Genomic DNA, 27,277 nt, shown 5'->3' on the forward strand with positions numbered 1-27,277 from the left:
TTTATTATGCCAGAATGCATAAAATATATAAATACGTAAATCAATCTTTCAATATGAGAACAGAAAAAAGGGAAAGCAAGTTACTAAAGGAAAGCCCTTCTGTTTTGCACTCAGGGAGGAAATAGGTAAGGTTGAGCTTCCCAAGTCAAAAAAAGGGTCAGCCTGAGAGAACACGGCTTACACCTTCTACATCTACAACTTCACCAACGTATGCCTTTCCCACTTCACTACACTCCACATTCCAAGATACTGCAGCTCTTTGTTTGTTTTTTACCTTCTGAACCTGGAGAGTAGACCTGATATTGATAGTCTTTCTATCCAATGCAACATTTCTCTACTTGCTTAAAAAAATCAATTTTACAAAAGGAGCCCTTTAATTTCTCATTTTTACATACAGTTTAAAAGTGATTATTATAGTGATTGTGTTTGAATTAATTATAGTAAAATGCAACCAGCTAATCTGACAACAAGTATGTAAATGCTGAGAACATCTGTATAAAAATAAAATCTAACTCAGAGCTGGTTGGAGAAATAAATGATTTATTATGTCTAAGCTACTAGAACAGTGCCTGGGACACAGTAAGTGCTAAATAAATATTAACTATTATTATAAACTGACTATGAAATCTGCTCTTATTTTGCATGAAGGAAGGGTGAAAAGAGAAGGTGGATACTGTCTACCTGCAAGAACTCAAGCAAAAGTCTTCAGCCAGAAGGAAAAGAACATAGGATGAGCAAACGGACAAGAGGAAACTTGAAGACTTCACAAGTTGACAGAGTAAATTCACTTTCCTCTTTACATTCACTTAGGATATGACATTACAAGTTGTACATTTTGATTAAGTATCTGCATAGGCAGGCAGTTTTATTTTGCATGATTTATATTTTTGGTAGCTTATCTCTTTCACAGCAGGATTTGAATTTTAAGTCTTTGTTTCTAGGGAATTTATTAATTGTGGTATATGTGGTGTTTGGTAAAAACATCACAGCAAAGTACAGTGATGGTTTAGTCACATACTAGACTGAGCACTGAGACCATCAATGAGATTGTTACCAATTTCACTTTACTTCATAATTTATTTTCTAAGTCTCCATCGATCTCTTTTTTTTCTAGTCTGCCTTTGTAGAACTATTTTTTCCGCTAGTGTTTTCCACCTATTTCTTCCCATAGCCTCCATATCAAGCTTCATTACCTATCTTATCTCCCTTTTGATTCTTCAAGAATTCCCTCTCCAATGGAATCTCTCTCCAAACTATAAATAGGCATTGCACTCATTCATTCACCCTATTTCCACTGCTTTCTGTAACTGTCACTTGATAAAAACTAGTGTCCCAAGAGGCCTCCAATGACCTCCTAGTCATCAACACTAACAGGCTTTTCTTGTAGCACTGGAGAATCTGCCCAACTTCTTTGTTTCAAAACATCTCATCTCCATTGCATCTGTTATCATTGAACTCTCTTGATGGTTCTCTGAACTTTTTAGTTGCTCAATATTATTCTATCACCCCAATTCTGACTCCAACCCCCTTCTCCTTCTCTAATCTCTCCCTTATATATACAACCCAAGTTCATAGCTTCAATTTCCATCTTAGTGTACATTACTGTGATATCTACATCATCAGCCCTGTTAGGCCTGACCTCTAGATGAATTTTTAGTCTCAAATTCCTAACTTCCAAGTGCAACTCTCTCCAGTATACCTTCTCTCCTCCATCTATAATACCATTTTAAGGATTCACTTTGAAGGTGCCCATGTGCACTGGTTTGAGTGCAAGAATTCTATGGATTCAAATACTGCTCTGTCCTTCAGGTTGTGTGATCTTAGGCATGTTACATAAACTTGAAATTTTCCAATCTGTAAAATGAGAATAACAATTCTACCTACCAGAGGGTAGAATATAATACATTAATACACAGTATACAATACATGCAAATTGCTTGACACAGTGAAAGATCATGCTATAAGTATTCAGTAACATTAGATACTAAGATTTTAATTATCACACTTATCATGTAAGTATAATTAATAAAAGTAAAAATGGCTTGATGCAATTCCTGAAATAAAGTGATTCTTAATAAATGTTAAGCAATGTTTATTATTCTGGCAAAACATATCAATCGGTATATCAAACATGGAGGCAGCTATGTTAAAACGAACAGAATACGGAGCTTACAGTCAAGAGAACTGAATGTGAAAACTAGCCGAAATGTAAAGCAATGTGAACAAAGTCACTACATTCTGTGTAAAATAAAAAGCTTTGAAAAACTGAACTCTAAGGATTCTATCATTCAATGGCTCCATGAGTAGGTTATTCAATGCATCCAAATATTGACTCCTTATCAATTCCCCCTTCAGATTTTTCCCTACTGTGCTTTCTCTTTCTAGTAAATAAACAACCATCTTCCTAGACACCTAAGCTAGACATTAACAAACTTCCCCATGTCTTCTCCCCCATGTCAGAATATGACATCAACATTTAACCAAGTGCTAAAGGAAAGAACTAAGATTCACTTGCAATACCTTTTCTTTAAAACCAGGCACTGTCAAACTTAAAACCTAATAGCAACTCTGAGCTTATTGATCTACTGCTCAAAATGCTGAGTGCTTCCCATGATCTACAGAATAAATTCCAAATTCCACTGACCAGCTTTCAAGGTATTCTACCACCTGATCTCAATTTACCCTTTTGCTGTTATTTCCTACAACTTCCCTTCAGGCATACTCTACCCAGCTGAACTGAAATAATCAGTGCTCTCGGCACATTCGTGATCTTTTCTGTCTGGCACATGTTCACATAATCTACTCTGCCCAAATGTCCTTTCTGATGTTTGGGTATCTAAATCACACTTCAGTGGACACTGCAGGCTGCCTACTCATAATCCATTCTCCAGTAGCACATGGATTTTCAGTGCAGTATGTCCAAAACTCTCCCCACACAAATGAATACTCAGGGAAAATCAAACCTCATTTCCAACTCCACGGATGAGCCTTGGTTCACTTATGCCAATATGCACATTCCTTCATCCAGGCCATAGGTTAAGAGTAAACATGTATCCTAGGCACTCCAATCAAGGCAGATCTTAGAGTGCTTCCTTGAAGTACTAGGGCAGTATTTCTTCGTCTAGAGCTTGTTATGCACAGTTGTGAGTCTCAGAATTCGCTCTTGCCATACTCCTACCAGTCAAGGAAAAGAGCAGAGCTGATACCCAACCTCAGAGAGAAAGAAAGCAGGAGTTGTGAATGGACTGTATTTGAACAACAAATTCCCTGTGTTAAGATACTTTGATTACTTACTTGGAGGCAAAAACACTTTAAATTGATATATATACACATACTTCATGATCAAATTCAAATACAATCTAGAGATGAACATAATCTCTCCTTTAAAATCCCATCGCGGGCTTCCCTGGTGGCGCAGTGGTTGGGACTCCGCCTGCCGATGCAGGGGACGCGGGTTCGTGCCCCGGTCCGGGAAGATCCCACATGCCGCGGAGTGGCTGGGCACGTGAGCCATGGCCACTGAGGCTGTGCGTCCGGAGCCTGTGCTCCGCAACGGGAGAGGCCGCAACAGTGAGAGGCCCGCAAAAAAAAAAAAAAAAAAAATCCCATCGCTTTTTATATGCACTTTAATGGCATTTACATTCAATCGATTTAATGCATTAAGGTATAGTATATTTGTCATAACTACCTTCCTTAGAACACAAGCCAATCTGTGCCAGATCCATGTCTAATTCATCTCGGTATTTTTCACAATGCCTTACACATTGCAAAAATAGGATAACTAACTGTTTAATATTGAAAAGCTGAACAAATGGAAAAAAATCAATTTATATAATTATCTCCTAGGAGCAATTGTTTTAATAAAATATAAAATGATTATCTAAGTCTTCTCTCCAATTGTATTCTTTGCACCATGACTCTTCTTAACCACACGAAATATCCTGAAACTCTATTAATGTATTCTAGATTAAAATTGGAAAGCACTGAGAAAAGTATATACTAAATATTAAATTCCTATTAATGTCTTTTGTAGCTTGAATATATGTATTCCATTTTAAATGACTGATTTAAATGTTAAGCTGTAAGAAAAAAACTCCAAATGGTAGATTTTATAAATCCTATAGAATCGTGTTAAAATTAAGCATTTAACAATTAGATATTGAACATATTGCATCTAAATAAGCAATTCCTAATTATAAATATACCTTTTTGCAGAAACCCTGTATCATGCTTTTTAATAATTCTAAAATATAGCAGTAACAATATATTAAAACGCTACCTGTCCAATTTTACCTCTTTTGTCTTTTATTATTCCATTTCTTTATTTCACTATCATTTCATTTTGCATAAGTAACAATTTTCTTAGATACATTTGTAAGTGTTCCAGGCACGGTTTTCATTATTCAGTGATAGAAGGACTTTAGTTCTAATTGCTTTGACAGCTTTGCTTTAAATCTTTCATATTGTCATTCATGCTAATCAACCAAGCAAGTCTTTGTCAACCCAGAGCATGATTGTGGAAGCTTTTATTGAATCAAATGCTTTATTTTTATGAGGGAGAGAAAAAAGATAATCCATTCAATAAGACTTTAATGATTGTACTTTAAATAAACTCCAACCACAAAACAATAATGCTAAAATGATGAGAAATATTGTATATATATGTGTATATATATATTCGTTCACTGAATAGTTATATAGATCCTTAAACAGACAAGTTATTAAGGCCATATGTATAAACACTAAACCTACACACTACGTCACATGTGTTTTCTATAAAGGTATTTAGATTGAGTAAAACATGGCTTACTTAGTAAGATATCAGTCTTTTTAATAATTATAATGTCCTATACATGAAAAGATCATGGTGGTCAGAACTGGTTTTAACAACATACTGCTGGTTATATTCAGGACACTGACAGGGGTGATGAAGATGCATGAGGTACAAGTACAAATAAATGTTTTTATGTTCAGAACACTTCACAAGCTAGTAATGATCTTTTATTGAAAAAGTGAGTTTCTACACATACATAACTGGTAACAAATCATGCATCTCGTCTCAGTGGCAAGACGCAGGATTGAAAACTTGTCCCCACCAATGACCAGGCAATAACTTATTAGAAATGTGTGAAACCCCACATTTGCGACTGACATTACTATGGGAAACCTATCAAAAAGAACAGGAAAACAAATTTAAAACACAGACTAATTAATACTGATTTTTATTCCTCTGAAAAATTGAACATGGCTCAGAAAGTCAGCATAAACACTGATGATTTCAGACTTTCTTATGATATTATCCTATCTATAAAGTTTCTAATTATTTTACACTGAAAAACATAAGATGTGGGTGGGATAGGGAGGGTGGGAGGGAAGGAGACGCAAGAGGGAAGAGATATGGGAGGGAAGAGATATACATATGTATATGTATAACTGATTCACTTTGTTATAAAGTAGAAACTAACACATCACTGTAAAGCAAATTATACTTCAATAAAAATGTTAAAAATAAAATAAAAAAGAAAAATTTTAAAACAATTAAAATTTTAAAAAAATTTTTTAAATTAAATAAACCATAAAGTTTGTTTTTAAGAATATAAAGACAACTTGAATATGAAAAATATTTTCCCCTTTATTGGATGTTTCTATTTTTCCTGTGTCACTAAATATTTTAAGCAAAGTTCTAAATAACTTCAAGATCAACAGGTTTGTAATAATAAAATTTTCAGCTAAGAACAAGTGTAGTTCTGATTTTAAAAAAGTATCTAAAATTTCATGGTTTGATCACTATGAACACTTTTCTCTAAAACTGTCGTACAGAGGACAAAGTTATTCATAAGTTTATTTCTAATATCAGTTACTTCCTTCTCCCAAAGGTGAACACATTTTTTTAAGAATTATTCACTGTTTGCCTTGAAATCTACTAGTCCAGCTACTCTAACTTATTTCCCAGTTGATGCTGGGTTAATAGCACTACCTCCAATATGTACTGGAGTCAACTATATTCTTTAATTAGCAATGAAAAAGAAGTAGACAATTTCACCAATGTCAGACTTCCACTGTTTTTGAAAGGGCTACCAAAAGGCTTTGCCTCACTAGAACGAAATATGTAAATGTTTATGAAGAAAACTATAGTTAGTCTCCATGTCTATATAGTGAAGAGTTTAAGAGCGTGGATTCTGGGCCCTACCTCATAGATTGGCTCCTGCTCTACTACTTTCTGTGTGAACTTGGGTTATTTACTTAAAATCTCTAAGCCTCAAAATCCTCATCTGTAAAACAAGCAAATTACCACCGGTCCATTAGGTTACTGTGAGGACTAAATGAGTTAACGTGCGTAACATACATACCAGTGGCTGATAAATCCTAAAAATGATATCAGTATTGCCTATTATCTGCTGTTATAAATATTACTGGATTTCTGGACTTCCCTGGTGGCACGGTGGTTAAGAATCTGCCTGCCGGGCTTCCCAGGTGGCTCAGTGGTTGAGAGTCCACCTGCCGATGCAGGGGACGCGGGTTTGTGCCCCGGTCTGGGAGGATCCCACATGCCGCGGAGCGGCTAGGCCCGTGAGCCATGGCCGCTGAGCCTCCGCGTCCAGAGCCTGTGCTCCACAACAGGGGAGGCCACAACAGTGAGAGGCCCACGTATCGCAAAAAGAAAAAAAAAAAAGAATCTGCCTGCCAATGCAGGGGACACGGGTTCGAGCCTTGGTCCGGGAAGATTCCACATGCCGCGGAGCAACTAAGCACATGTACCACAGCTACTGAGCCTGTGCTCTAGAGTCCGCGAGCCACAACTACTGAGTCTACATGCCACAGCTACTGAAGCCTGCGCACCTAGAGCCCGTGCTCCCCAACGAAAGAAGCCACCGCAGCGTGAAGCCCGTGCACCGCAACGAAGAACAGCCCCCGCTCGCCGCAACTAGAGAAAAACCCACACACAGCAATGATGACCCAATGCAGCCAAACATACATACATACATACATACATAAATAAAATTTAAAAAATATTACTGGATTTCTGAAATAGATGCCACAAGAAACAAAGTTTTTCCAACAAAATACCTTTTACATTCTAAAATATATTTTACTACTCACATCTTTTATTAAGGATGTGACCTACTTGTAAAACAAAGCATCCAGAAAAATGACTCCAGAAATCGAAATACAGTATTCCTACACCCTATGGAAAGCAGATGTACAGATGAGTTCAGGTTAGAGGTTCAGCTTGATAGCACAAGGGAAGGTGATAGAGGAAAGAATAGTTTAGCTAAAGCCAGAAGCATGAATTAACAGTGAGGTCATAGGAAATCAAAATAACTGTCCAGTGAGGCTCAAATGAGATAGAGTTTGGGAAAGCAGTTTACAGACTAAAACTTCTCCTGAGGAACGCTGTGGTTGTGCTTGTTACTGCAGGCAGACAGATCCCTTCCTCTGATTCTCTCTGATCAAAATGTCCTTTGCTCCAGTCAGGAGCAAATCTGTACCAACCTTGCACCATAAAACCTACATTTTCTATAGAATATGCATTCCTATGTGCCCTTTTTTTTTTACTACATTGTCGACCCAAGTATACTAACAATGCAAATGATTTTTACAAAATTATTATTATTTTCTGATTGAATATGTTCAAGAGACTAGTACTGAGTTTTTCAAAGTGAATCCATGGACACTCTAGGCAATCTACAAAGCACTAGAATTTACAAGCACTATTTTTTTTGTTTATGCACACATGCTTATTTGGGGGGAAAAAGGACCTATTTAATTTCCTCAACTCCCAAAAGGTGCCTGTAACTTTAAAAGTTGTTACTAAAATTCACTCTTGAAATAATCTCTTCTAATAACTTATCTTGCTCAAAATTACTCACATTCTAACCTACATAAGTTCACAATCATATGCAATACTATTTTCCTTGTAATGAAGTCACATTAGTATATCCAATGGCATGGCCTTTCTGTTTTTCTATATGAATGTGAAAATTACTCTAAGTATTTATGTGTACTGATGTATTCATTTCATTTTCAAACCTGAAATAATTTTGTCATGTAGATTTTTTTAGGACTTTAAGCCTCTTGCTTCCAGTACACTGATTTCGCCAAATACTAGTGGTTTTGAGGCATATATTTAATAAAGTTATTTTTTCAGAGTAATTTATATTAGCCTCTTAGGTGCTTGATCATTGCCAACATCATTTGTACATCTATGGGTACTAGGTGCATATTTTAATAAGCCAGAAATAACCTCTGGTTTGTAAAAGAACTTTTTATAATGGAATACTTTATTTGATATAATAAGCAGCTACATAGATGAGATGAAATAAGTTATTCCATCACACACAAGCCATGCAGTCACTGACAAATTGTCTGATTTTTCTATGCCTCAATTTTTACAACCCAAAATGGAAATTGAAAACAACCTATCTCATTGATTTGTCTTAAGAATAAAATGAGAGCATGAAGTTGAGCACTTAGCACTGAGTCTTGCACATAAAAGATACTCAATAACTGTTAAATTTATAAGTTTGTAAACAAAGTTCTAAAAGTAAATAAATAGCAAATAAATCACTAAACCAGTAAATAAATAAACCAAAATACAAGTAGTAGCCTGAAGACAATCAAAAGAAACACTACGGTTTAACTTCATAAACTATTAAGATCATGAAAATGAATGGTTAATCCTATATTAAAAATACTTTTTTAAGGATATCATAGTGTCTTAAAAGGGAAGTTATCTGTGTGTTTTTTCAGAGATTAATAGCAGCACTGATGCTGATTCAGCAAAAGTCAGAGACTGACCAAAGCAGTGCCACATCTTCAAGTTAAGGAAAACTGATCATCTTCTAGTGTAATATTTTCAAAAGCAGGCTCTTCTAATAGATATACCATCATTTGGATAAATAATCATCAACTATTAAGGTATTTTATGAACATTCTCTGGTCACATCACAATTGGCTAATATTAAAGGTACACTGACTCACCTTAGCCAACGCCAATAACAGTTGAAAGTTAACAGAATTATCAATAGTAAATTAATCTTCCAATCCCCACCTGTCTTTTATTATTTAACTCACAGCTTTTTTGTGCTCTATTCCTTGAACCAAGTAAAAGCTGGTGAACCAAACTTACAACATGATGGTAACTGTTTTTCCAGACAAAATCAGAAGTAGTAAGTACTGTAGGACAGATGATTTTCGGAGGAAAAAGATGATGTAAAGATCATATTCTTGGGGCTTCCCTGGTGACGCAGTGGTTGAGAGTCCGCCTGCCGATGCAGGGCACACGGGTTCGTGCCCCTGTCTGGGAAGATCCCACATACCGCAGAGCGGCTGGGCCCGTGAGCCATGGCCGCTGAGCCTGCGCGTCCAGAGCCTGTGCTCCGCAACGGGAGAGGCCACAACAGTGAGAGGCCCGCGTACCGCAAAAAAAAAAAAAGATCATTATTCTTTTCATTTGTTAAATTTAAACATGAGAAAAAGTATAATGTGAAGAACCTGTCAGTATATATCTTTTACTCTATTTTTTTTCTATTGGATAGTTGAACATACTACTGTTGGGTTGGTGCCTTTCTTACATATTCTGGGTACTTAACCAGTTATATTCCTTGTAAATATTTTCTTCTTCTCTGTGATTTGTCTGTTAACTTATGGTGCCCTTTGATGTTCAGATATTCTTAACTTTCATTAAAAATATCAATATTTTCCTCCAAAATTGTCAATTACTTCTTTTAGATTTTTACTTTAAGGGCCTTGTTCAAGTCATCCTTCTCAAATACTAAGTAAAAAAATAAATAATAAAAATACTGTTCTATACTTCTCTAAGCTTCTCCAAGCTCTGTGTGTTTTTTAAAACATTTTGCAATTTCTAGAAAATATAAACATAAATTCTGAGACCTAAAATATTCTTTCTATAATATATTTAATTAAAATGTATAAAATAAAAATATAAGACAAAAATTTCAACAAATTCATACACTACCAGGAAATGTGGTGATACAAAATTTACATGGATAGAAAAAAATTATTCATTCCAGGAAGAATATTTAAAGTTCAGTAGTTAAAAAATAAAGAAAGCCATTCACACAAATAAAAAATTAGTAAATGAATACCTGCTATACATATCTATACATAATATGTATTACATTTATTATATTAATACCTGTTGTGTTCATGTCTGTTTACCTACTTGCCAGAAAATGAGAATACAACAATGGGACTAAATAAACATGATCTCTGTTCTCAGGAGCAGTCTAAGAAAAATATTATCTAAATAATATCACAAAGAATTGAAAATAACAGCTACCTTGAGTGCTATCAAAGAAAGGTACCTCATGCCAAGTGAGATTAAAATAGTATAAAGAAAAGATGTTTGAATTGAGAGATGAAGCTTGGAAAGAAACTGGCTAAAGAAAGCATGAATGAGAGAGCACTCCAGGCAGTATGAGGAACACACACAAATGTCACAGTTACTTCTTATATTCTCTCTTCGTCCTAGTCCACTGAGCTAAGTAAGCAAAAGAACCACCATCATACAGCAATTTGGCTTAGTCTCCTAGGTACTCAAAAGTAAGCCTTGCTCATTTTTCATACATCCAACATCAACACTAGTGTGTGGCACAGAGTGGATGCTCCATAAATATTGAGTGATTTGAAGTAAATTTTCTCAATTCCTGCTATTGCAACATATGTGTCCTTTCATTCTGAAAAACTGGACAATAAATACAACAGAGCTTATACCCCAAAATTAGGGCTTTGCAGAAACACTCAAAAATCTATGTATTTATAACACAAAGTTCTAAACAAAACCAAAACAATTTTTATAAAAACACCGTATGCCTAAAAAGACATGTAAAATTTCTAATTATAAAAAGAAATAATACAAGAAATACATAAACTTTTTCCTATTTTATAAAAAAGGTGAAAGTAGGGCTTCCCTGGTGGCGCAGTGGTTGGGAGTCCGCCTGCCGATGCAGGGGACGCGGGTTCGTGCCCCAGTCCGGGAAGATCCCACATGCCGCAGAGCGGCTGGGCCCGTGAGCCATGGCTGCTGAGCCTGCACGTCCGGAGCCTGTGCTCCGCAATGGGAGAGGCCACAACAGTGAGAGGCCCACATACCGCGAAAAAAAAAAAAAAAGGTGAAAGCAGTTAGGTGAAAAGGGTATTCCTCTATTGTATTTTGCATTTGCCTGTATTAGTATACTTTGCGTGCAGCTGTAATTACCTGGTAAAGCTGAGTATTATGCTGGGGAGAAATCACACATGAACCAAATTCCACATTTTACTAACGTAATTCCCCTATTCACCAATCCTGTAGGAGCTAATTCACATTACAGAAAAATGCATTATAGCAGAACAGACTGTACTTAATTGTCTGGTGCCAACTAGGTATTGCTCGCAACTCAGAGTGCAGCAAAGGAAACTCCCTAGGCGGGTTAGAGTTGTCATGGAAGGTTTCATGGAGCCAGGCCTGTAATGACAGCTGAGATTTGCATAAACAGAAAGGATTAAATGCATATGCTGCATATGTGAGAGTGTTCTAAGTTACATGACCTTAACAAAGTGGAAGATCTATGTTTGGATTAGTAAAGTGTGGCGAGTTTACAGAGGGCTTCAAAAGCCAGGCAGAGAAGTTCACATTCATTGAATAATAAAAGAGAAATAAAATGTAGTTTTGGAAGGAGAAAGTGCTATGAGAAAACAACCATTTGGAGGCTGTAAGGAAAATATTTATTGCTCTATGCTATATAAAGTACAAGATTATCAATAAAACATGACAGCCCACTTGTCAGACCTGTTTGAGTATATACTGAATCACCTTTGCATAAGCTGAATACAAATACAAATCCTTTAATGTGCTAAACTGAAAGCATACATGGCCAACACTGTCTAAATGAAGTTGACCTGCAGTGGGCAACCATACTTTCATAATTCAATTTTACATATGAGTCATCCTTAAATTAATAAGCATAGTAACTTGGCATATTAACCATTGCCATGAATTATTTTTTGATTGCTCATGAGGGAAATGACATTTAATTGACATGATTGAAAAACACACATTTCTACTCTGCAGATTTACTTATCATACAGTCATCTATTATACTTATGGCTCTTCCACTAGAATTAAAACACTTAGAAGACACAGCCTCTGTCATTCACTTTTTGAAGTTATTCAGTGGCCTAGTATTGTCTCTTGTACAAAGTGCATGCTTAATAAATGATTACAAAACGTGTAAGGAACAGATGAATGATGATCTATGCCTACAAATATGAATAAATGACCAATGCTAAAGTATATCTGGCCAAAGGAAAAAAATGTATGCACAAACTTATCACATAAACTAGAAAGGGCTTGTTACCATATTATCCATCACCCTCTGTGATGGTTAAATGGTATGTGAAATTTTGGCTTAGCTATGGTGCCCAAATGTTAGGTCAGACACTAACCTAGATGTTGCTGTGAAAAGTATTTTGTCAACATGATTAATGTCTATAATCATTTGACATTAAGTAAAGCAGATCACCTTCAATAATGTGGGTGGATCTCACTGAATCAGTTGAAGGCCTAAAAGCAAAAACTGAAATTTCCTGGAGATGAAGGAATGCTGCCTCAAACTGTAACACAGAAATCCTGCCTGATTTTCCAGCCTGCTGGCTGGCCCTACAGATTTCAGATTTGCCAGCCACCAGAATCACACAAACTAATTCCTTAAAATGAATCTTCTTGTAGACAGGTGATATGGATATATACACAGTTGGTTCTGTTTTTCTGAAGAGCACTAACTGATGCACATGTTCCCCTCACACACACACAAAAAAAACTAAAAAACACCTGCATTATTAGGAAAAAAAATTTTAAGACAAATCCCATTATAAAAAACCACATTGCTATATACATGTGTATGTCTGTACATATACATATTTAACAAAGATTGATCCAAGTTTTGACTTAATGTCAAACAATGTCAAAAAAATTTTTAATTCACTGATATTGGTACAAGCATTTAAACCGGTTTTGGTCGGGGGTGTAAATTGCATTACTTTATTGTGTTGAAGAAGAAAAAAAGAATGTAATCACAGCAGGCTCCCATCTTTTCATGGCCATAGTCTAAATCAGAGGCAACCATCACTTTTGGTCCCTAAGGAGTCCTAGGTCTGACTGAGAGCTGAGGAGTCCTAGGGCTATGCTTACACAATGCAAACGATCCACATGGTGCCTAAAATTCACCTCTTTCTCCTAACAGTTACATTATAAAACACCTAAACTGTAAGCACACATCATATGTACTCTTGAGACAGTTTTAAGGCAATTTTACTTTTAGATGGATCAAACCATAGTATTTTTTTTTCGTATTAGTCATCCATTTTATATACATCACTGTATACATGGTCAATCCCAATCACCCAATTCATCACACCACCACACCCAACCCCCGCCACTTTCCCCCCTTGGTGTCCATTCGTTTTATCTCTACTTCTGTGTCTCAACTTCTGTGCTGCAAACTGGTTCATCGGTTCCATTTTCTAGGTTCCACATATATGCGTTAATATACGATATTTTTCTCTTTCTGACTTACTTCACTCTGTGTGACAGTCTCTAGATCCATCCACGTCTCTACAACTGACCCAAGTCTGTTCCTTTATATGGCTGAGTAATATTCCATTGTATATATGCACCACATCTTCTTTATCCATGTCTGTCGATGGGCATTTAGGTTGCTTCCATATGACCTGGCTATTGTAAATAATGCTGCAGTGAACACTGGGGTGCATGTGTCTTTTTGAATTATGGTTTTCTCAAGATATATGCCCAGTAGTGGGATTGATGGGTCATATGGTAGTTCTATTTTTAGTGTTTTAAGGAACCTCCATACTGTTCTCCATAGTAGCTGTATCAATGTACATTCCTTCCAACAGTGCAACAGAGTTCCCTTTTCTCCACACCCTCTCCAGCATTTCTTGTTTGTAGATTTTCTGATGATGCCCATTCTAACTGGTGTGAGGTGATACCTCATTGTAGTTTTGATTTGCATTTCTCCAATAATTAGTGATGTTGAGCAGCTTTTCATGTGCCTCTTGGCCATCTGTATGTCTTCTTTGGAAAAATGTCTATCTAGGTCTTCTGCCCATTTTTGTATTGGGTTGTTTGTTTTTTTAATATTGAGCTACATGAGCTATTGATATTTTGGAGATTAGTCCTTTGTCCGATGATTCATTTGCAAATATTTTTTTCCCATTCTGAGGGTTGTCTTTTCGTCTTGTTTACGGTTTCCTTTGCTGTGCAAAAGTTTTGAAGTTTCATTGGGTTCCATTTGTTTATTTTTGTTTTTATTTCCATTACTGTAGGAGGTGGATCAAAAAATTTCTTGCTGTGATTTATGTCAAAGAGTGTTCTTCCTATGTTTTCCTCTGAGAGTTTTATAATGCCCAGTCATACATTTAGGTCTCTAATCCATTTTGAGTTTATTTTTGTGTATGGTGTTAGGGAGTATTCTAATTTCATTCTTTTACATGTAGCTGTCCAGTTTTCCCAGCACCACTTACTGAAGAGACTGTCCTTTCTCTATTGTATATCCTTGCTTCCTTTGTCACCAGAAATTAGTTGACCACACATGCATGGGTTTATTTCTGGGCTTTCTGCCCTGTTCTATTGATCTATCTTTCTGTTTTTGTGCCAGTACCATACTGTCTTGATTACTGTAGCTTTATAGTATAGTCTGAAGTCAGGGAGTCTGATTCCTCCAGCTCCGTTTTTTCCCCTCAAGACTGCTTTGGCTATTCAGGGTCTTTTGTGTCTCCATACAAATTTTAAGATTTTTTGTTCTAATTCTGTAAAAAGGCCATTGGTAATTTCATATGGATTGCATTAAATCTGTAGATTGCTTTGGGTAGCATGGTCATTTTCAAAATATTGATTCTTCCAACTCAAGAACATGGTATATCTCACCATCTGTTGGTATCACTTTTAATTTCTTTCATCAGTGTCTTATAGTTTTCTGCATACAGGTCTTTTGCCTCAAGTAGGTTTATTCCTGGGTATTTTATTCTTTTTGTTGCAATGGTAAATGGGAGTGTTTCCTTAATTTCTTTCAGATTTTTCATCATTAGTGTATAGGAATGCAAGAGATTTCTGTGCATTAACTTTGTATCTTGCAACTTTATCAAATTCATTGTTTAGCTCTAGTAGTTTTCATACTATACTATGTATAGTATCATGTCATCTGCAAACAGTGACAGCTTTACTTCTTCTTTTCCAATTTGTATTCCTTTTATTTCTTTTTCTCTGATTGCCATGGCTAGGACTTCCAAAACTATGTTGAATAACAGTGGTGAGAGTGGACATCCTTGTCTTGTTCCTGATCTCAGAGGAAATGCTTTCAGGTTTTCACCACTGAGAATGATATTTGCTGTGTGTTTGTCACATATGGCCTTTATTATGTTGAGGTAGGTTCCCTCTATGCCCACTTTCTGGAGAGTTTTTATCATAAAATAAAAATTCTGTGGAATTTTGTAAAAAGCTTTTTCTGCATCTATTGAGATGACCAAATGGTTTTTATCCTTCAATTTGTTAATATGGTGTATCACATTGATTGATTTGTGTATACTGAAGAATCCTTGCATCCCTGGGATAAACCCCACTTGATCATGGTGTATGATCTTTTTAATGTGCTGTTGGATTCTATTTGCTAGCATTTTGTTGAGGATTTTTGCATCTAAATTCATCAGTGATATTGGCCTGACATTTTTGTTTTTGTAGTATCTTTGTCTGGTTTTGGTATCAGGGTGATGGTGGCCTTATAGAATGAGTTTCGGAGTGTTCCTTCCTCTGCAATTTTTTGGAAGAGTTTGAGAAGGATGGGTGTTAACTCTTCTCTAAATGTTTGATAGAATTCACCTGTGAAGGCATCTGGTCCTGCACTTTTGTTTGTTGGAAGATTTTTAAACACAGTTTCAATTTCATTACTTGTGATTGGTCTGTTCATATTTCTTCCTGGTTCAGTCTTGGAAGGTTAGACCTTTCTAAGAATTTGTCCATTTCTTCCAGGTTGTCCATTTTATTAGCATAGAGTTGCTTGTAGTAGTCTCTTAGGATGCTTTGTATTTCTGCCGTGTCTGTTGTAACTTCTCCTTTTTCATTTCTAATATTATTCTTTTTCCAAGGTCCTGGATCATCTTCACTATCATTACTCTGAATTCTTTTTCTGGAAGACTGCCTATCTCCATTTCATTTAGTTGTTTCTCTGGGGTTTTATCTTGTTCCTTCATCTGGTACATAGCCTTATGCCTTTTCATCTTGTCTATCTTTCTGTGAATGTGGTTTTTGTTCCACAGGCTGCAAGGTTGTAGTTCTTCTTACTTCTGCTGTCTGCCCTCTAGTTTGAATCCTGGTTCTTCATTTAATAGATTTCTATATTGGTCAAGTTACTTAACTTCTCTGTGCTTCAGTTTCTTGACCTGGTCCAATATGCTGAAGAACAGCAGGATCTGGCACTCTTGTCCATAAGCACTTTTCAGCAAGCGCTGAAGGTAAATAATAATAGTGAGTAGGCAAATAGCTGCAACCAAACCATAGTTTTTATAGGAGTGTTTCATCTCTAGTATTATTAGAAAATTACTAGCAATTGCGAGATTGGGATTGACATATATACACTAATATGTATAAAATGGATAACTTATAAGAACCTGCTGTATAAAAAAATAAAATTTTAAAGAAAGAAAATGACTCTCTAAAATTAATGATGATATTATTTGGCATAATTCTAAATACTTAGTAAAAAAATTATTAGTTTTCCAAACTGAGTTTATTTAAGATGGTTTTAGAAAACTTTTGCTTTATTCATTTTTAGCACTTTTTAAAATTCCTTCTTCTACATCTAAGTTATTCTGACTCCATATTTTTCTCTGAGTTATATAACTAGCTTTGCCAAGGGGTAAAAATCACTAAAATATATAGCTTTTCTTTTTATGCTTCATAATTGAAACATTCCTGCTGGCAATAGGTACAAGAAAAAAATCAAAACAGGAAAGAGAAACAGCATGATGTACAGGATAGATAGTAGTTATATTTCAAAACTGTGAAAAGCAGAATTATAAAGTGAAAATATCCCCCAGGAAAAGGCCCCACAACCATTTTCTATGGTTCATGCACTTGAAATACAGGGAATTTCTGACCAAAAGGAAAACTGTGGTACCTAAACTATTCTTGCACTGTCCCAATAAGGGAAGATATAGACAGGTACACAATTTACCTACATCATGTAAAAGTGATCAGTAAGTCAATACCACACCACTGACAGGATGACTTCCATGTAAACAAAAGTTTTTCTATGATGACATTATCACTTATTGCCACACTGAACATTCAGAGCAATGATATGTGTGATCCCAAGTTCCAGAAGCCTTAGAAAATGAATATGAAGTGAATGTTCAGGATGCTTGTTTGAGGACATGACAAACCAGACAGTCCTTTGGCCCCCAATCTCCATATCAGCCTATGCTACTTTCCTTAAACCTTGCTATCCCCTAACGCCCATGGTATGTATGCCATAGTTCCTCCATTCCTTTCATTTTTTTCAAGACTTTTGGCCATTTTAGGTTACTTGGTTCCAAGTTAAGAACACATTTTCAGTCCATGAAAAAGCCATGGAGGGCAGTATTCAAAGTCAGCCTAGATGTGGTTAGCACTGGGAACAGTTCACATAAGACATACAATATTCAAGTCACTCTTAAGCAGTATTCATTCATTTATCAATTACTGAGCATCTTCACATCACAGAGTTAGATGAGCTGTTTGAAAAAGAGAATAAAGCACAGAACACCTGCCCTCATTAAGTTCACAATCCAGTGGGCATGAAGCACAAGCAAGCAGCGAATTATGATACTTTAAAGGGAGATTTGATAATGATATATACGCAGGCTGTTACTGACAGTCAGAATAGGCTTCTTACATAGGGTTGAGGTAAGCATCCTTGAATTTTACATTTGAATTGAGCCTTGAAGGACCCATTGGAATAAACCAAATGATGGAAGGTTAGTCATTCCAAGTGAATGATGCAGCATCTGCAATGTCAGGCTCTATGATTAGGAGAAACAAAAACAAAGTATTTTGCACAGTTTTGCAAGAGAGGATTTTGGCAAGAGTCTAGTACCCTGGATAGCTCCCTTGCCTCAAAGGTGACTGGAGAGACTGAGGTCTAGCAGATTGGAAGGGGGGGCTGAAGGATCTCCAGAACTTCAAATTCACCAATCTATCCTATATTCAAATTAAAACTCTTTGGCTTTTAAGATACATCATCCAATCATTTCCTGCGTTAGACTTCTGGAGCTACGTTTTGTGTGTCATCATCCAATGAACCTGATGCTCCTCAGAAATATCCTGGGAGGCAATTCCTTCCTACTCTTCACTAGATAGTTAATGCTATACTGTCTTTATCCCTTCAGTGTTTTGAGCAGCACTTGGACCTGGCACCATCACGATTTCCCCCCAGAATGCTTCATATTACCCTCCCTCTGATCAACTTAGACCCTCCCACGGCAGGGCCCTTGATTCTTTCAAAAGGTTGACTGGTGTTGTTGAAGAAGATATCTCGCAATACCACCATATTTACGTCTTGAGGTACACTGTAGGAACTATCCCTCAAAGTTAATTTTAACCATAATGTTGCTATAAGTTTATACGTTTGCTGTGTACAAATCTGTAATGATTTTTTGATGGTCCTGTTTAGTAATCTATACTTTATGTTTAAAATTACTGCTATAAGAGGTACACTCTAACTTGTAAGTAACTCACTTATTAGTGAATACATTTAGTTTTCTTGGGTCTGTTTGCACATGAATATAGTATTAAAAATTGAAAACAAAGTCAAATAACTATTCTTGAGCTATCTGCCCAGTAGGTAACATTCCTTTGAAAGTTTAGGAATCCTGGTGTACAGACCCATTGGTTTTGTTATCAATAAGATATTTTGAAACTTTACCTGAAATAAGTTACTCTTAGCCTGCATTTCTAATACTGAATTTGAGTTTTATTTAGAGGTATGTTTTTCCTTTTCTTAACCTTCTCATCTGATGTCTTTTCCCTTTCAAGCTTTTCCTGGATGTCCTAAAGAATACTGTATCTTAGAAAAGAGTACTCACTAAACACATTTCATATATTCTGGCTTAATGACTTAATGTTCTGATAATCTGTATACCTATAAATAACAAAAAACAATCAAACAAACAAAAATACTTGAGGAAGAATTGCCTAGAGTGTCAAAGCCTACATCTGCGTTTATTTCTGTCATGTTTTTACACTTGTTTTGATTTTATTTGTAAACCTTACATAGGTTTGTGATATATCATTTGCTGCTACTGCCAAAACCAAACAAAAAACAAAAAAGCCAAATACACAACAAAAACAACTCACTAACAGAATCACAGTATTTAACTTTGCAGGAAAGAGTTCAGTGCAGTGAACAGGTACATAAGAAATATGACATGCCAGTCAGAATTTGGTTGATGAGGAAGGTGTATCACTAAGACTCCCAGAAAAGTGGAACTAAGGTAGTACACCTGGCTTAACAAACACGTCCTGAACAAAGGAATACCTCTAGGTTTCACTAACAAATGGGGAAAATCAGAGAAGGCATCACACAGTCTGAAGTATGTTTCTTCAGCTGTTTGACTTTCCAAACATGTCATATTCAAATAAGGTTACACAAAAGAATGGAGAAGAGCCAGATCATCTTGAAATAAACAAGTGACTTAGAATAAGAGAAACAGGCAAACACTAAAGAATCAAACCAGACATGTAAGAATCTGTATTCCATTCATGTGGATTAAGCTGTTAAGGAGCCACAGGAACCATAGGAGGTACACTCTTCTTGAAACAGACTGACTTATTCATAATAAGCATTTACAAAATGTCTGCTGTCAATGATGATGAATGAGGTAGCTCTAGAGTGGGACACAGCCAGATAAGGGAAGATAACATGTAGCAAAATGAGGCAGTCTGGTGATGGTCAGAACCTGGAACTAGATTTGCCCTGTAGTCTGAAAAGCACTTTACAACCCCAGCTGTAAGTAATTCCAGAAAGTCCAACCAACCTGTGTATCTGGGGGTGGGGCAATATGCCGTAAGTGTCTGGCACCATGGAGGGCCAAGAGTGAGCCCTGGAAATGAAGCACACCTCTAAGAGCTGGAAATGACAGCCAGGAAAGTAATTACTAGGGGCAGCCAGGGGGGAATCTGCTGGCAGATGAAAAGGGCACAGGAAGTGCAGTGGTTTAGAAGCATGATCCAAGTCCTTAAAGAAATAAAGAAGGCTCTGTCAGAAGAAAAGAAAGGCCTTGCTCAAATGCTATGAGAAATGGGGATATCGAGTAAGTTATCAAGAGGCAGGGGAAAACATTAGGTGAGAAATCACTTTCGGTTATTAGAAAGAGGCATTACTGTAAACACATTATAACACTAGAGCTGGACAGCAAGGGTGGCTTGATGTTAAGTCCCAACGTGCTGGGCGAGAAGTCAGTCAATCTTCCTCTACACAGAAGGACTGGTCCTAAATCAGGGGCATGGCTAAGGTTCCAGTTAATGATTAACCGATTCCAGCAACAGAGAACAGGTTCTGACAAAATCTACAAAACCTCTCACCTAAGAGACACACTCAGTGAAACACCAATTTTTTTCCTTTTGATATTAGGCATCTACTTTTATTCATGTTATTGACTGATTTAAACACATTATGAAATATATAACTTTGTCCGTTAGTCTAGCAGAGGGCTTCAGAATAACCAAATTTAACTGTCCATGGACTTCTACAGAATTAGAATACTTAAATAAATATGTCCTTTGCTTCAAACATTTGAACATTGACTAAACTTACATTTAAATAAATAAGTTGAAGATTAAAAGCCAAAAGAAACTAAACTGATGTGATCATGTAATTTTTTTTTCTCATGGGAGACAGATGAATTAACAGACTGCACCTAAGGTCAACTTTGCTTGAGCAAGGTTCTCAAAGCTTTGTGTGATCTTTTCCAGAAGATAAGCTGCATATCTCCAAGTATGAAGAATATCTAATACCTTAATATTCTCTGCATAAAGGCACTCATTCTTTTTTTTTCGGCGGGGGGGGCGGTACGCGAGCCTCTCACTGTTGTGGCCTCTCCCGTTGCGGAGCACAGGCTCCAGATGCACAGGCTCAGCAGCCATGGCTCATGGGCCCAGCCGCTCCACGGTATGTGGGATCTTCCCAGACCGGGGCACGAACCCGTGTCCCCTGCATCGGCAGGCAGACTCTCAACCACTGTGCCACCAGGGAAGCCCGGCACTCATTCTTAAAATTATACTTGGTTACATCTTAAATTTCCACTAATAAGTTGGGAGATTCTGACCAGCTGGGGTAAAGGAATTGTGATTGAGTGGCACTGAGGGTAAAAAATATCAGTACTGAAAAGAACAATAAGAAGACGGGAGCATCACCCTTACAAGTCCTCCATCACTTCTTCCAATCACCCAAAAAGCAACAACAGCACTGCTGAAGATAGTGGCAACATGGTGAGTACTGCACAGATACTGCTGGGCCCTGAGTCAAATCAGGAATAAGAAGAAAATACACTCCTTCACGTTTTCTGTCCACTGGTTTCATAATTTCTTCATCATTGTAAAAAAAAAAAAAAAAAAAAAAAAAAAAAAAAAAAATCAATGTTTGGTGTCGGTAGCTTTGGCAGAGCACAGAACAGAGTGTCAGTTTCCTCATCTCTAAAATACACACAAAACTTTATAATGTTAAGAGAATTGCATGGCATAACATACATAAAGTGCTTAACATGGAAGACATGTTCAGCACATTACAGCCATTGCTGCTGCTGTTAATAAACATCTCATAATTTGCAAAATATAAAGGAAAACAACGCCCGTGTTTACATATATTCTAGGACTCCCTTTATTTTAAAATACTTTTTAAAGTGTCAGTCTTTGGAAAAACATAAAATACCCTTAGAACGAAGGCAGACAGTTATTCAACCGATATTTATTTATGTGTTGGCCACCATTAAATCCTGATGATTCTGAACCAATCACACAAATACACATAAAATTAAACTACAATGAGTACCACAAGGTAGAAGAACATGGAACTAAAACAATATATAATAGGGCAACTAATGTAGCAAAGGAGGCCAAGGAAGGTTTCCTTAGAGAAGGGATGATTGAGCTCATATCTGAAAGGCAGGGGTTGGGGGAGTGGAGGGGGGAGGGAGGACGAAGTGAGGGACAAGGATACTAAGAGAGACACAGGATTTGAACACATTATCTTTAATCTTGAAGGATGTACAGATGTGGTCTAAAATTTATTTTAGTAGTAAGAACACTGGAGAGAACATTCCACACTGGTGAAGCTATTGTTGAGCAGCTAAAATAACTGTAGTCTTACCCAGAGAAGATGATTATAAATGCCAAGATGAAAAATATCACGAGTCAAAAAAACTAAACAAAAAATGGTCAACCTTTGTACACTGTGCATATTTTCTGCCTTATAAATGACTACCAATAAGGTCAGTCTGAGGTCATTATTACTGTCCAGTTAAATTCCACACTTATGTATTGCTTCCCCAATCAACAACAAACATGTGCACAGGAATTAGAAAGTCATTTTTGGTTTTGTTTTTAATTAAGATGTAATTCTTCTGATGGAGAATGTAATATTTTCTAGGTCTAAATAGTTAAAGCTTAGTTATCTCTACCAGATGAGGAAAGTATTTAGATACAAAATAGGTAGAAAACACAGTCTTCAAGTTTCACTATAAGATATTCGAGGTCAGTGGTTCTCAAACTTTAGAGTGTGTGAGAATCATGTCGGGGACCCCAGCGCAGAGTTTCTGGTTCAATCATCCAGTGGAATTGCATTTTAACGAGTTCACTGGTGCTACCGTTCACGGAACCGCATTTTGAGAACTACTGCCCTAGGTTAAGAATTTGCCATTAGGTAACAAAAATGTTTCCTTATAAATGACATTTAGATTTTATTTAAGATCAGAACACAGTTACAGTGTTCAAATATTTTAATAAGTTTAATTAAAATTTCAAAATTGTTAGTACAGTGTAAATAACACAAAACGAAAAAGTACATTTTAAGTTAATCTAAATATAGGGCCAGGAATTTGGCCAAACAACAAACTTTATCTGTCAAAGACCTAAGCAGAAATGTTTTTTTTATTGTAATACCACAGACCTTAGTAAACATTTTCAACCATCACTTTTTTTTTTTTTTTAACCATTTTGTTTAGCCCACACATGAAAACAGCTTAAAATGAAATACAGTCATTTTAAAGTGAGAACTGATAGCAATATGCTGGCACTGTATCAACTGCAGCTTAGACTGGTCAGCTTTACATTTTTATAGTTAGTTTAAGCTATACACTGAAGTATGTTTCTTTCGTTAGTGTCTTTCATCAATCTCCTCATCTTTTCTCACTGCTTCTCCCATCGCAGACTTCATGTTTTATTGTTAACTGACACTCTCGCATAGTGAAGATAATATTGCTGATAGAAGCATACGTCCTCAATATAAAGCAAATAGATTTTGTCACTATCCAGTAAGGAAATCACGCAGAAGCTGTCAGTCATATATTAGGAGAGATTATCAAAGTGATACACCTGTGACCTATAGTCCAAAACCAAACTCAAAAGAGACCAATTAACAGATACACTGGTCTGTAATTTGACTACATTGGAAATCATCCCATTCCTGCATGAATATGAAATAGGTGATTTAATAGGATTTTCATTTCTGTAATAACTCCTGTCTATTCACTGTTGACAAAATATATACGCAAATCTTTTAATTCAACTAATCTGAAAGTAATTCTACTCTGTTATTTATTGAAAGTGATATCTAATATTTGTACTATTTCCTTATTGTCACCATAACATACTTCTCAGGTGTCATATTGAATAGACAGGCTCAATGTCAATTCAGATCTTTCCCCTTGTGGTCTTAAAATGGGGAAATGCATTTTAAACAGTTTTGTGTTTGCTTTTATATATACATATATATATATATAAACAAATATATATACAAAAAGCAAATAACTAAGTTCAAAATGCTCAGAGATACAGCATGCTCTTATTAGTAATACAATCTATTTACCAGAAGACAATTAAAACATCTTTAAAAATGTCACTACAATTCTAAAATTGTTCCCCATAGGCCCCACATCATAGCTGTATATTCATGGAAAATAATGTAAGGATAGATTAACTATTATGCAGATGCATTCTAATAACTTTAAAATAAAAATATTATAGAAAATATATTAATGAGTTACACATTTTATATGAATAAAATATTAAGCATTCAATGACTGCTCACTATGAATACAGCTGTTCTTTTACATACCTCATACTCTTTCCTTTAGAGCAAATCTAAGGAGAGTTGGCTAAGGATGTAACTCAAACACCTCACTTCATGTACATGCCACCTTGTTATTAATATGAAATGCAATACTTTAGTGTGATGTGGTATATTTAAATATTTAGAGTAATTATCCTCTATAAATGCATATAAAGCACATTTTTCATTAAAAGGCAAGATAAAATCAAAAATTTGTCTTCTTAGGTACAGAAATATTGACAATTCCAAGAATGCAGCATATAGAATATTGTTCATCAAAAATAGACTCACCTGCACTTTGCACAACAAATTCAACCACTTTGCAATATCAAAATCTATTTCAAAACAAACTTATCTTTCTTAAATCTTATGTTCTTTTCTACAATTCCAGGAGACTTACATCTTATACCTTATATTCTCATCCACAAGCCACTAATCCTATTTATCCTTTAAGATCAAAACCAAGCAAGTCTCACCTACGCCGGAAGTCTTTTCAGACAAAATCCAGTATGAAATGTTACTGTCATGCTCTGAACTCCTGCAGTCTTCATTAGACATGCAACCTCTTATTGTCAAGGTTTGCTAACTCTGTTCAACCATGCGCATCAGATTTGCCCCAACTCGAGAGTAAGCTCCCGAAGGGCAGGAAGCAAGGAAGTCCTATGTTCCTCCACAGTACCTAGATAGTATCTTGCACATGACAGGCCCTTTATTATGAACACTATGTGATAAAATGCAATAAGGAGTTCAATATCTATAAAATGTAATATTTTTTTCATTTTCTACTTCACAAGTTTGATATAAATTAACATTCTACAGTAAAAAAATTCATTATTAAAATAATAAACAGTTGCTGATTCTCTAATGGTGTCAAAGAAGTATTCATAAATGTGACTTTTAATGACTGCAATAATATAATTCATCAAGCACATTTTAAAATTCCCCATTACTTCTACATTCCAGTGATTCAGGAAAGTGAAGGTAACAGCCCTCAGAGTGCGGCGCTCAGTTCAAGTTTTAATGTGATATATAAAAACTGCACATGCTCCAATGCTAAAAATGTATTTTAAACCAACATGAATCTAACCAAATCAAAGTAACAAATCCTTAACACTGCTTTGTCTTCCAAATAAACAGGACTGTTAAGGAAAGCTACTTTCGCACTGGAAAAAAACAACAACAACAGTTGGCATGTTTTGATCAAAACAAGGAGCTCCTTAATTAATACCAAATGAAGACAAATCACTGACAATAAGTTGGTCAGTCTACTTCTCTTTCTTCTCCGCAAAATTACTGAACCGGCGGTTGCAATATGGAATTTCAATGCTTTAAAAACACTGTACTTGGCAGGTGCTTAAAGACATCCCAATTTAAAATAATAAGGACACTGTCCTACTATCTCCGTCACAACCCCGTCATCGGTTCCATGAAAACACAGGTTGCTACTTTTAAGAACAAACATAAAGTTGCTAAAGCATAGTTGGCAGACACTGTCCTAAGGCATTTCCAAGCTTCAAGTCATGTCTTTGGAATTTTTGCCTGTCATAAAGCAAAAAGAAACCGAAACAAATTAATTATGTTGTAGACTAGATTAATAGTATTTTAGGTCTTTTCTTAATAGCTAGTTGTAATTCTCATCAGTAATAATCGATATAAACTCACTAGGTGTCTGCTTCTCTTTCTTCCCCAAGGCTTTTATTAAAACCATCTTTATGGTAAAATGTGTGCGCATTATTTTTAATAGCCTTTCTTAGGGGTAGAAATGGAGGATATGCGTTACATATCACTGGGAAGGTATCCAACTGTAAAGATATTAGAAATGAAAGCTGTTGAAACCAAGTCGGTACTTTCTGCCTGTAGCTGTTGTTATTGGTGGCCTGAAGAGGTAAGAGGAGTGTAGAATAAGTACATACAAACATTAAAGGGCAAGAGACAGGTAACTTCTAAGAAGCATTTTTTTTCTACCTGTAAAATGACAAGTGATTTTCTGACTTCCTTCACCTCATATTCAATGCCCCACGGTGGGGAGGGGAAATGGAAAGCAGAATTGCTTCTAATTCTGAGAAAGAAAAGGGGAGACATGGGAGAGAGAAACAGAGAGAGAGAGAGAGAGAGAGGAGGAGAGAGGGCGAGAGAGAAGCTCAGGAACCACGGAAGGAAACCCGCAGAAATTTCACAACTCTTTGCCATAAATAGCCTTTCTTCTCACTCTGGATACCTCGTCCTCTACATCAGCAAGGCTCAGCCTCCACACGCAGGGCAGCACCATTCACAAATCCCTCCGTCACCCCATCTCGCACACCTGCCCCTGATGGCACTGCTTGTACGAGTCCTGGGACACATGCCAAAAGGTGGCGGGAGGCGGAGCAAGGGGACACCTGCGGTTTCAGATCGGGACTGATTTCCTTTCCCGGGGAACCAACGCTTTGATTAGTCAGGAGCGCGAACGCACACACGCACACACACACACACACACACACACACACACACACACACACACAGACACCCCTCCCTGGAGCCCTTGACACGCCACCACAAAGCAATTTGTTCACGCTAAGTCGCTGCTGTTCCTGCCGCCGCTGGAGAGCGTCTGACCCCCAACCCAGGAAGCCAGCGCCGGAGAACGAGCGGGTGGAGGAAAGAGGACGTCCAGGCTCGGGCACTGCGGCTCCCCGCCCCCTCCTTCCTCTTCCCCCTCCCACGCCACCGCCCCCACCCGGGCGCCCGCAGCCCCCGGCGTCATCGCTGCCCGGCCGCCCCTACCTGCGGGAAGCGAGCGGCGAGGGAGGGGAGCGGCCACCAGCCTGCGCCAACTCTTGCCTCCTCGGCCGGCCGCGCTCCGCATCGCCCCGGAGTGGCGGCCGCGGCCGCGGGGAGACGAGCGCTCAAGAGCGCGGAGG

The 27,277-nt window shown here is 36.9% G+C and overlaps 1 protein-coding gene across 1 annotated transcript in view; it reads right to left on the reverse strand.

Annotated features, from left to right (window-relative positions):
• Nucleotides 1–27,277, reverse strand: part of CCSER1 (coiled-coil serine rich protein 1) — a 699,033-nt gene that overhangs the window by 671,242 nt on the left and 514 nt on the right. The gene's annotated exons all lie outside the window — the stretch shown is intronic.

Source organism: Neophocaena asiaeorientalis, unplaced genomic scaffold (genome assembly GCF_003031525.2).
Source record: "Neophocaena asiaeorientalis asiaeorientalis breed wild unplaced genomic scaffold, Neophocaena_asiaeorientalis_V1.1 scaffold7, whole genome shotgun sequence".
NCBI classification, from domain to species: Eukaryota; Metazoa; Chordata; class Mammalia; order Artiodactyla; family Phocoenidae; genus Neophocaena; species Neophocaena asiaeorientalis.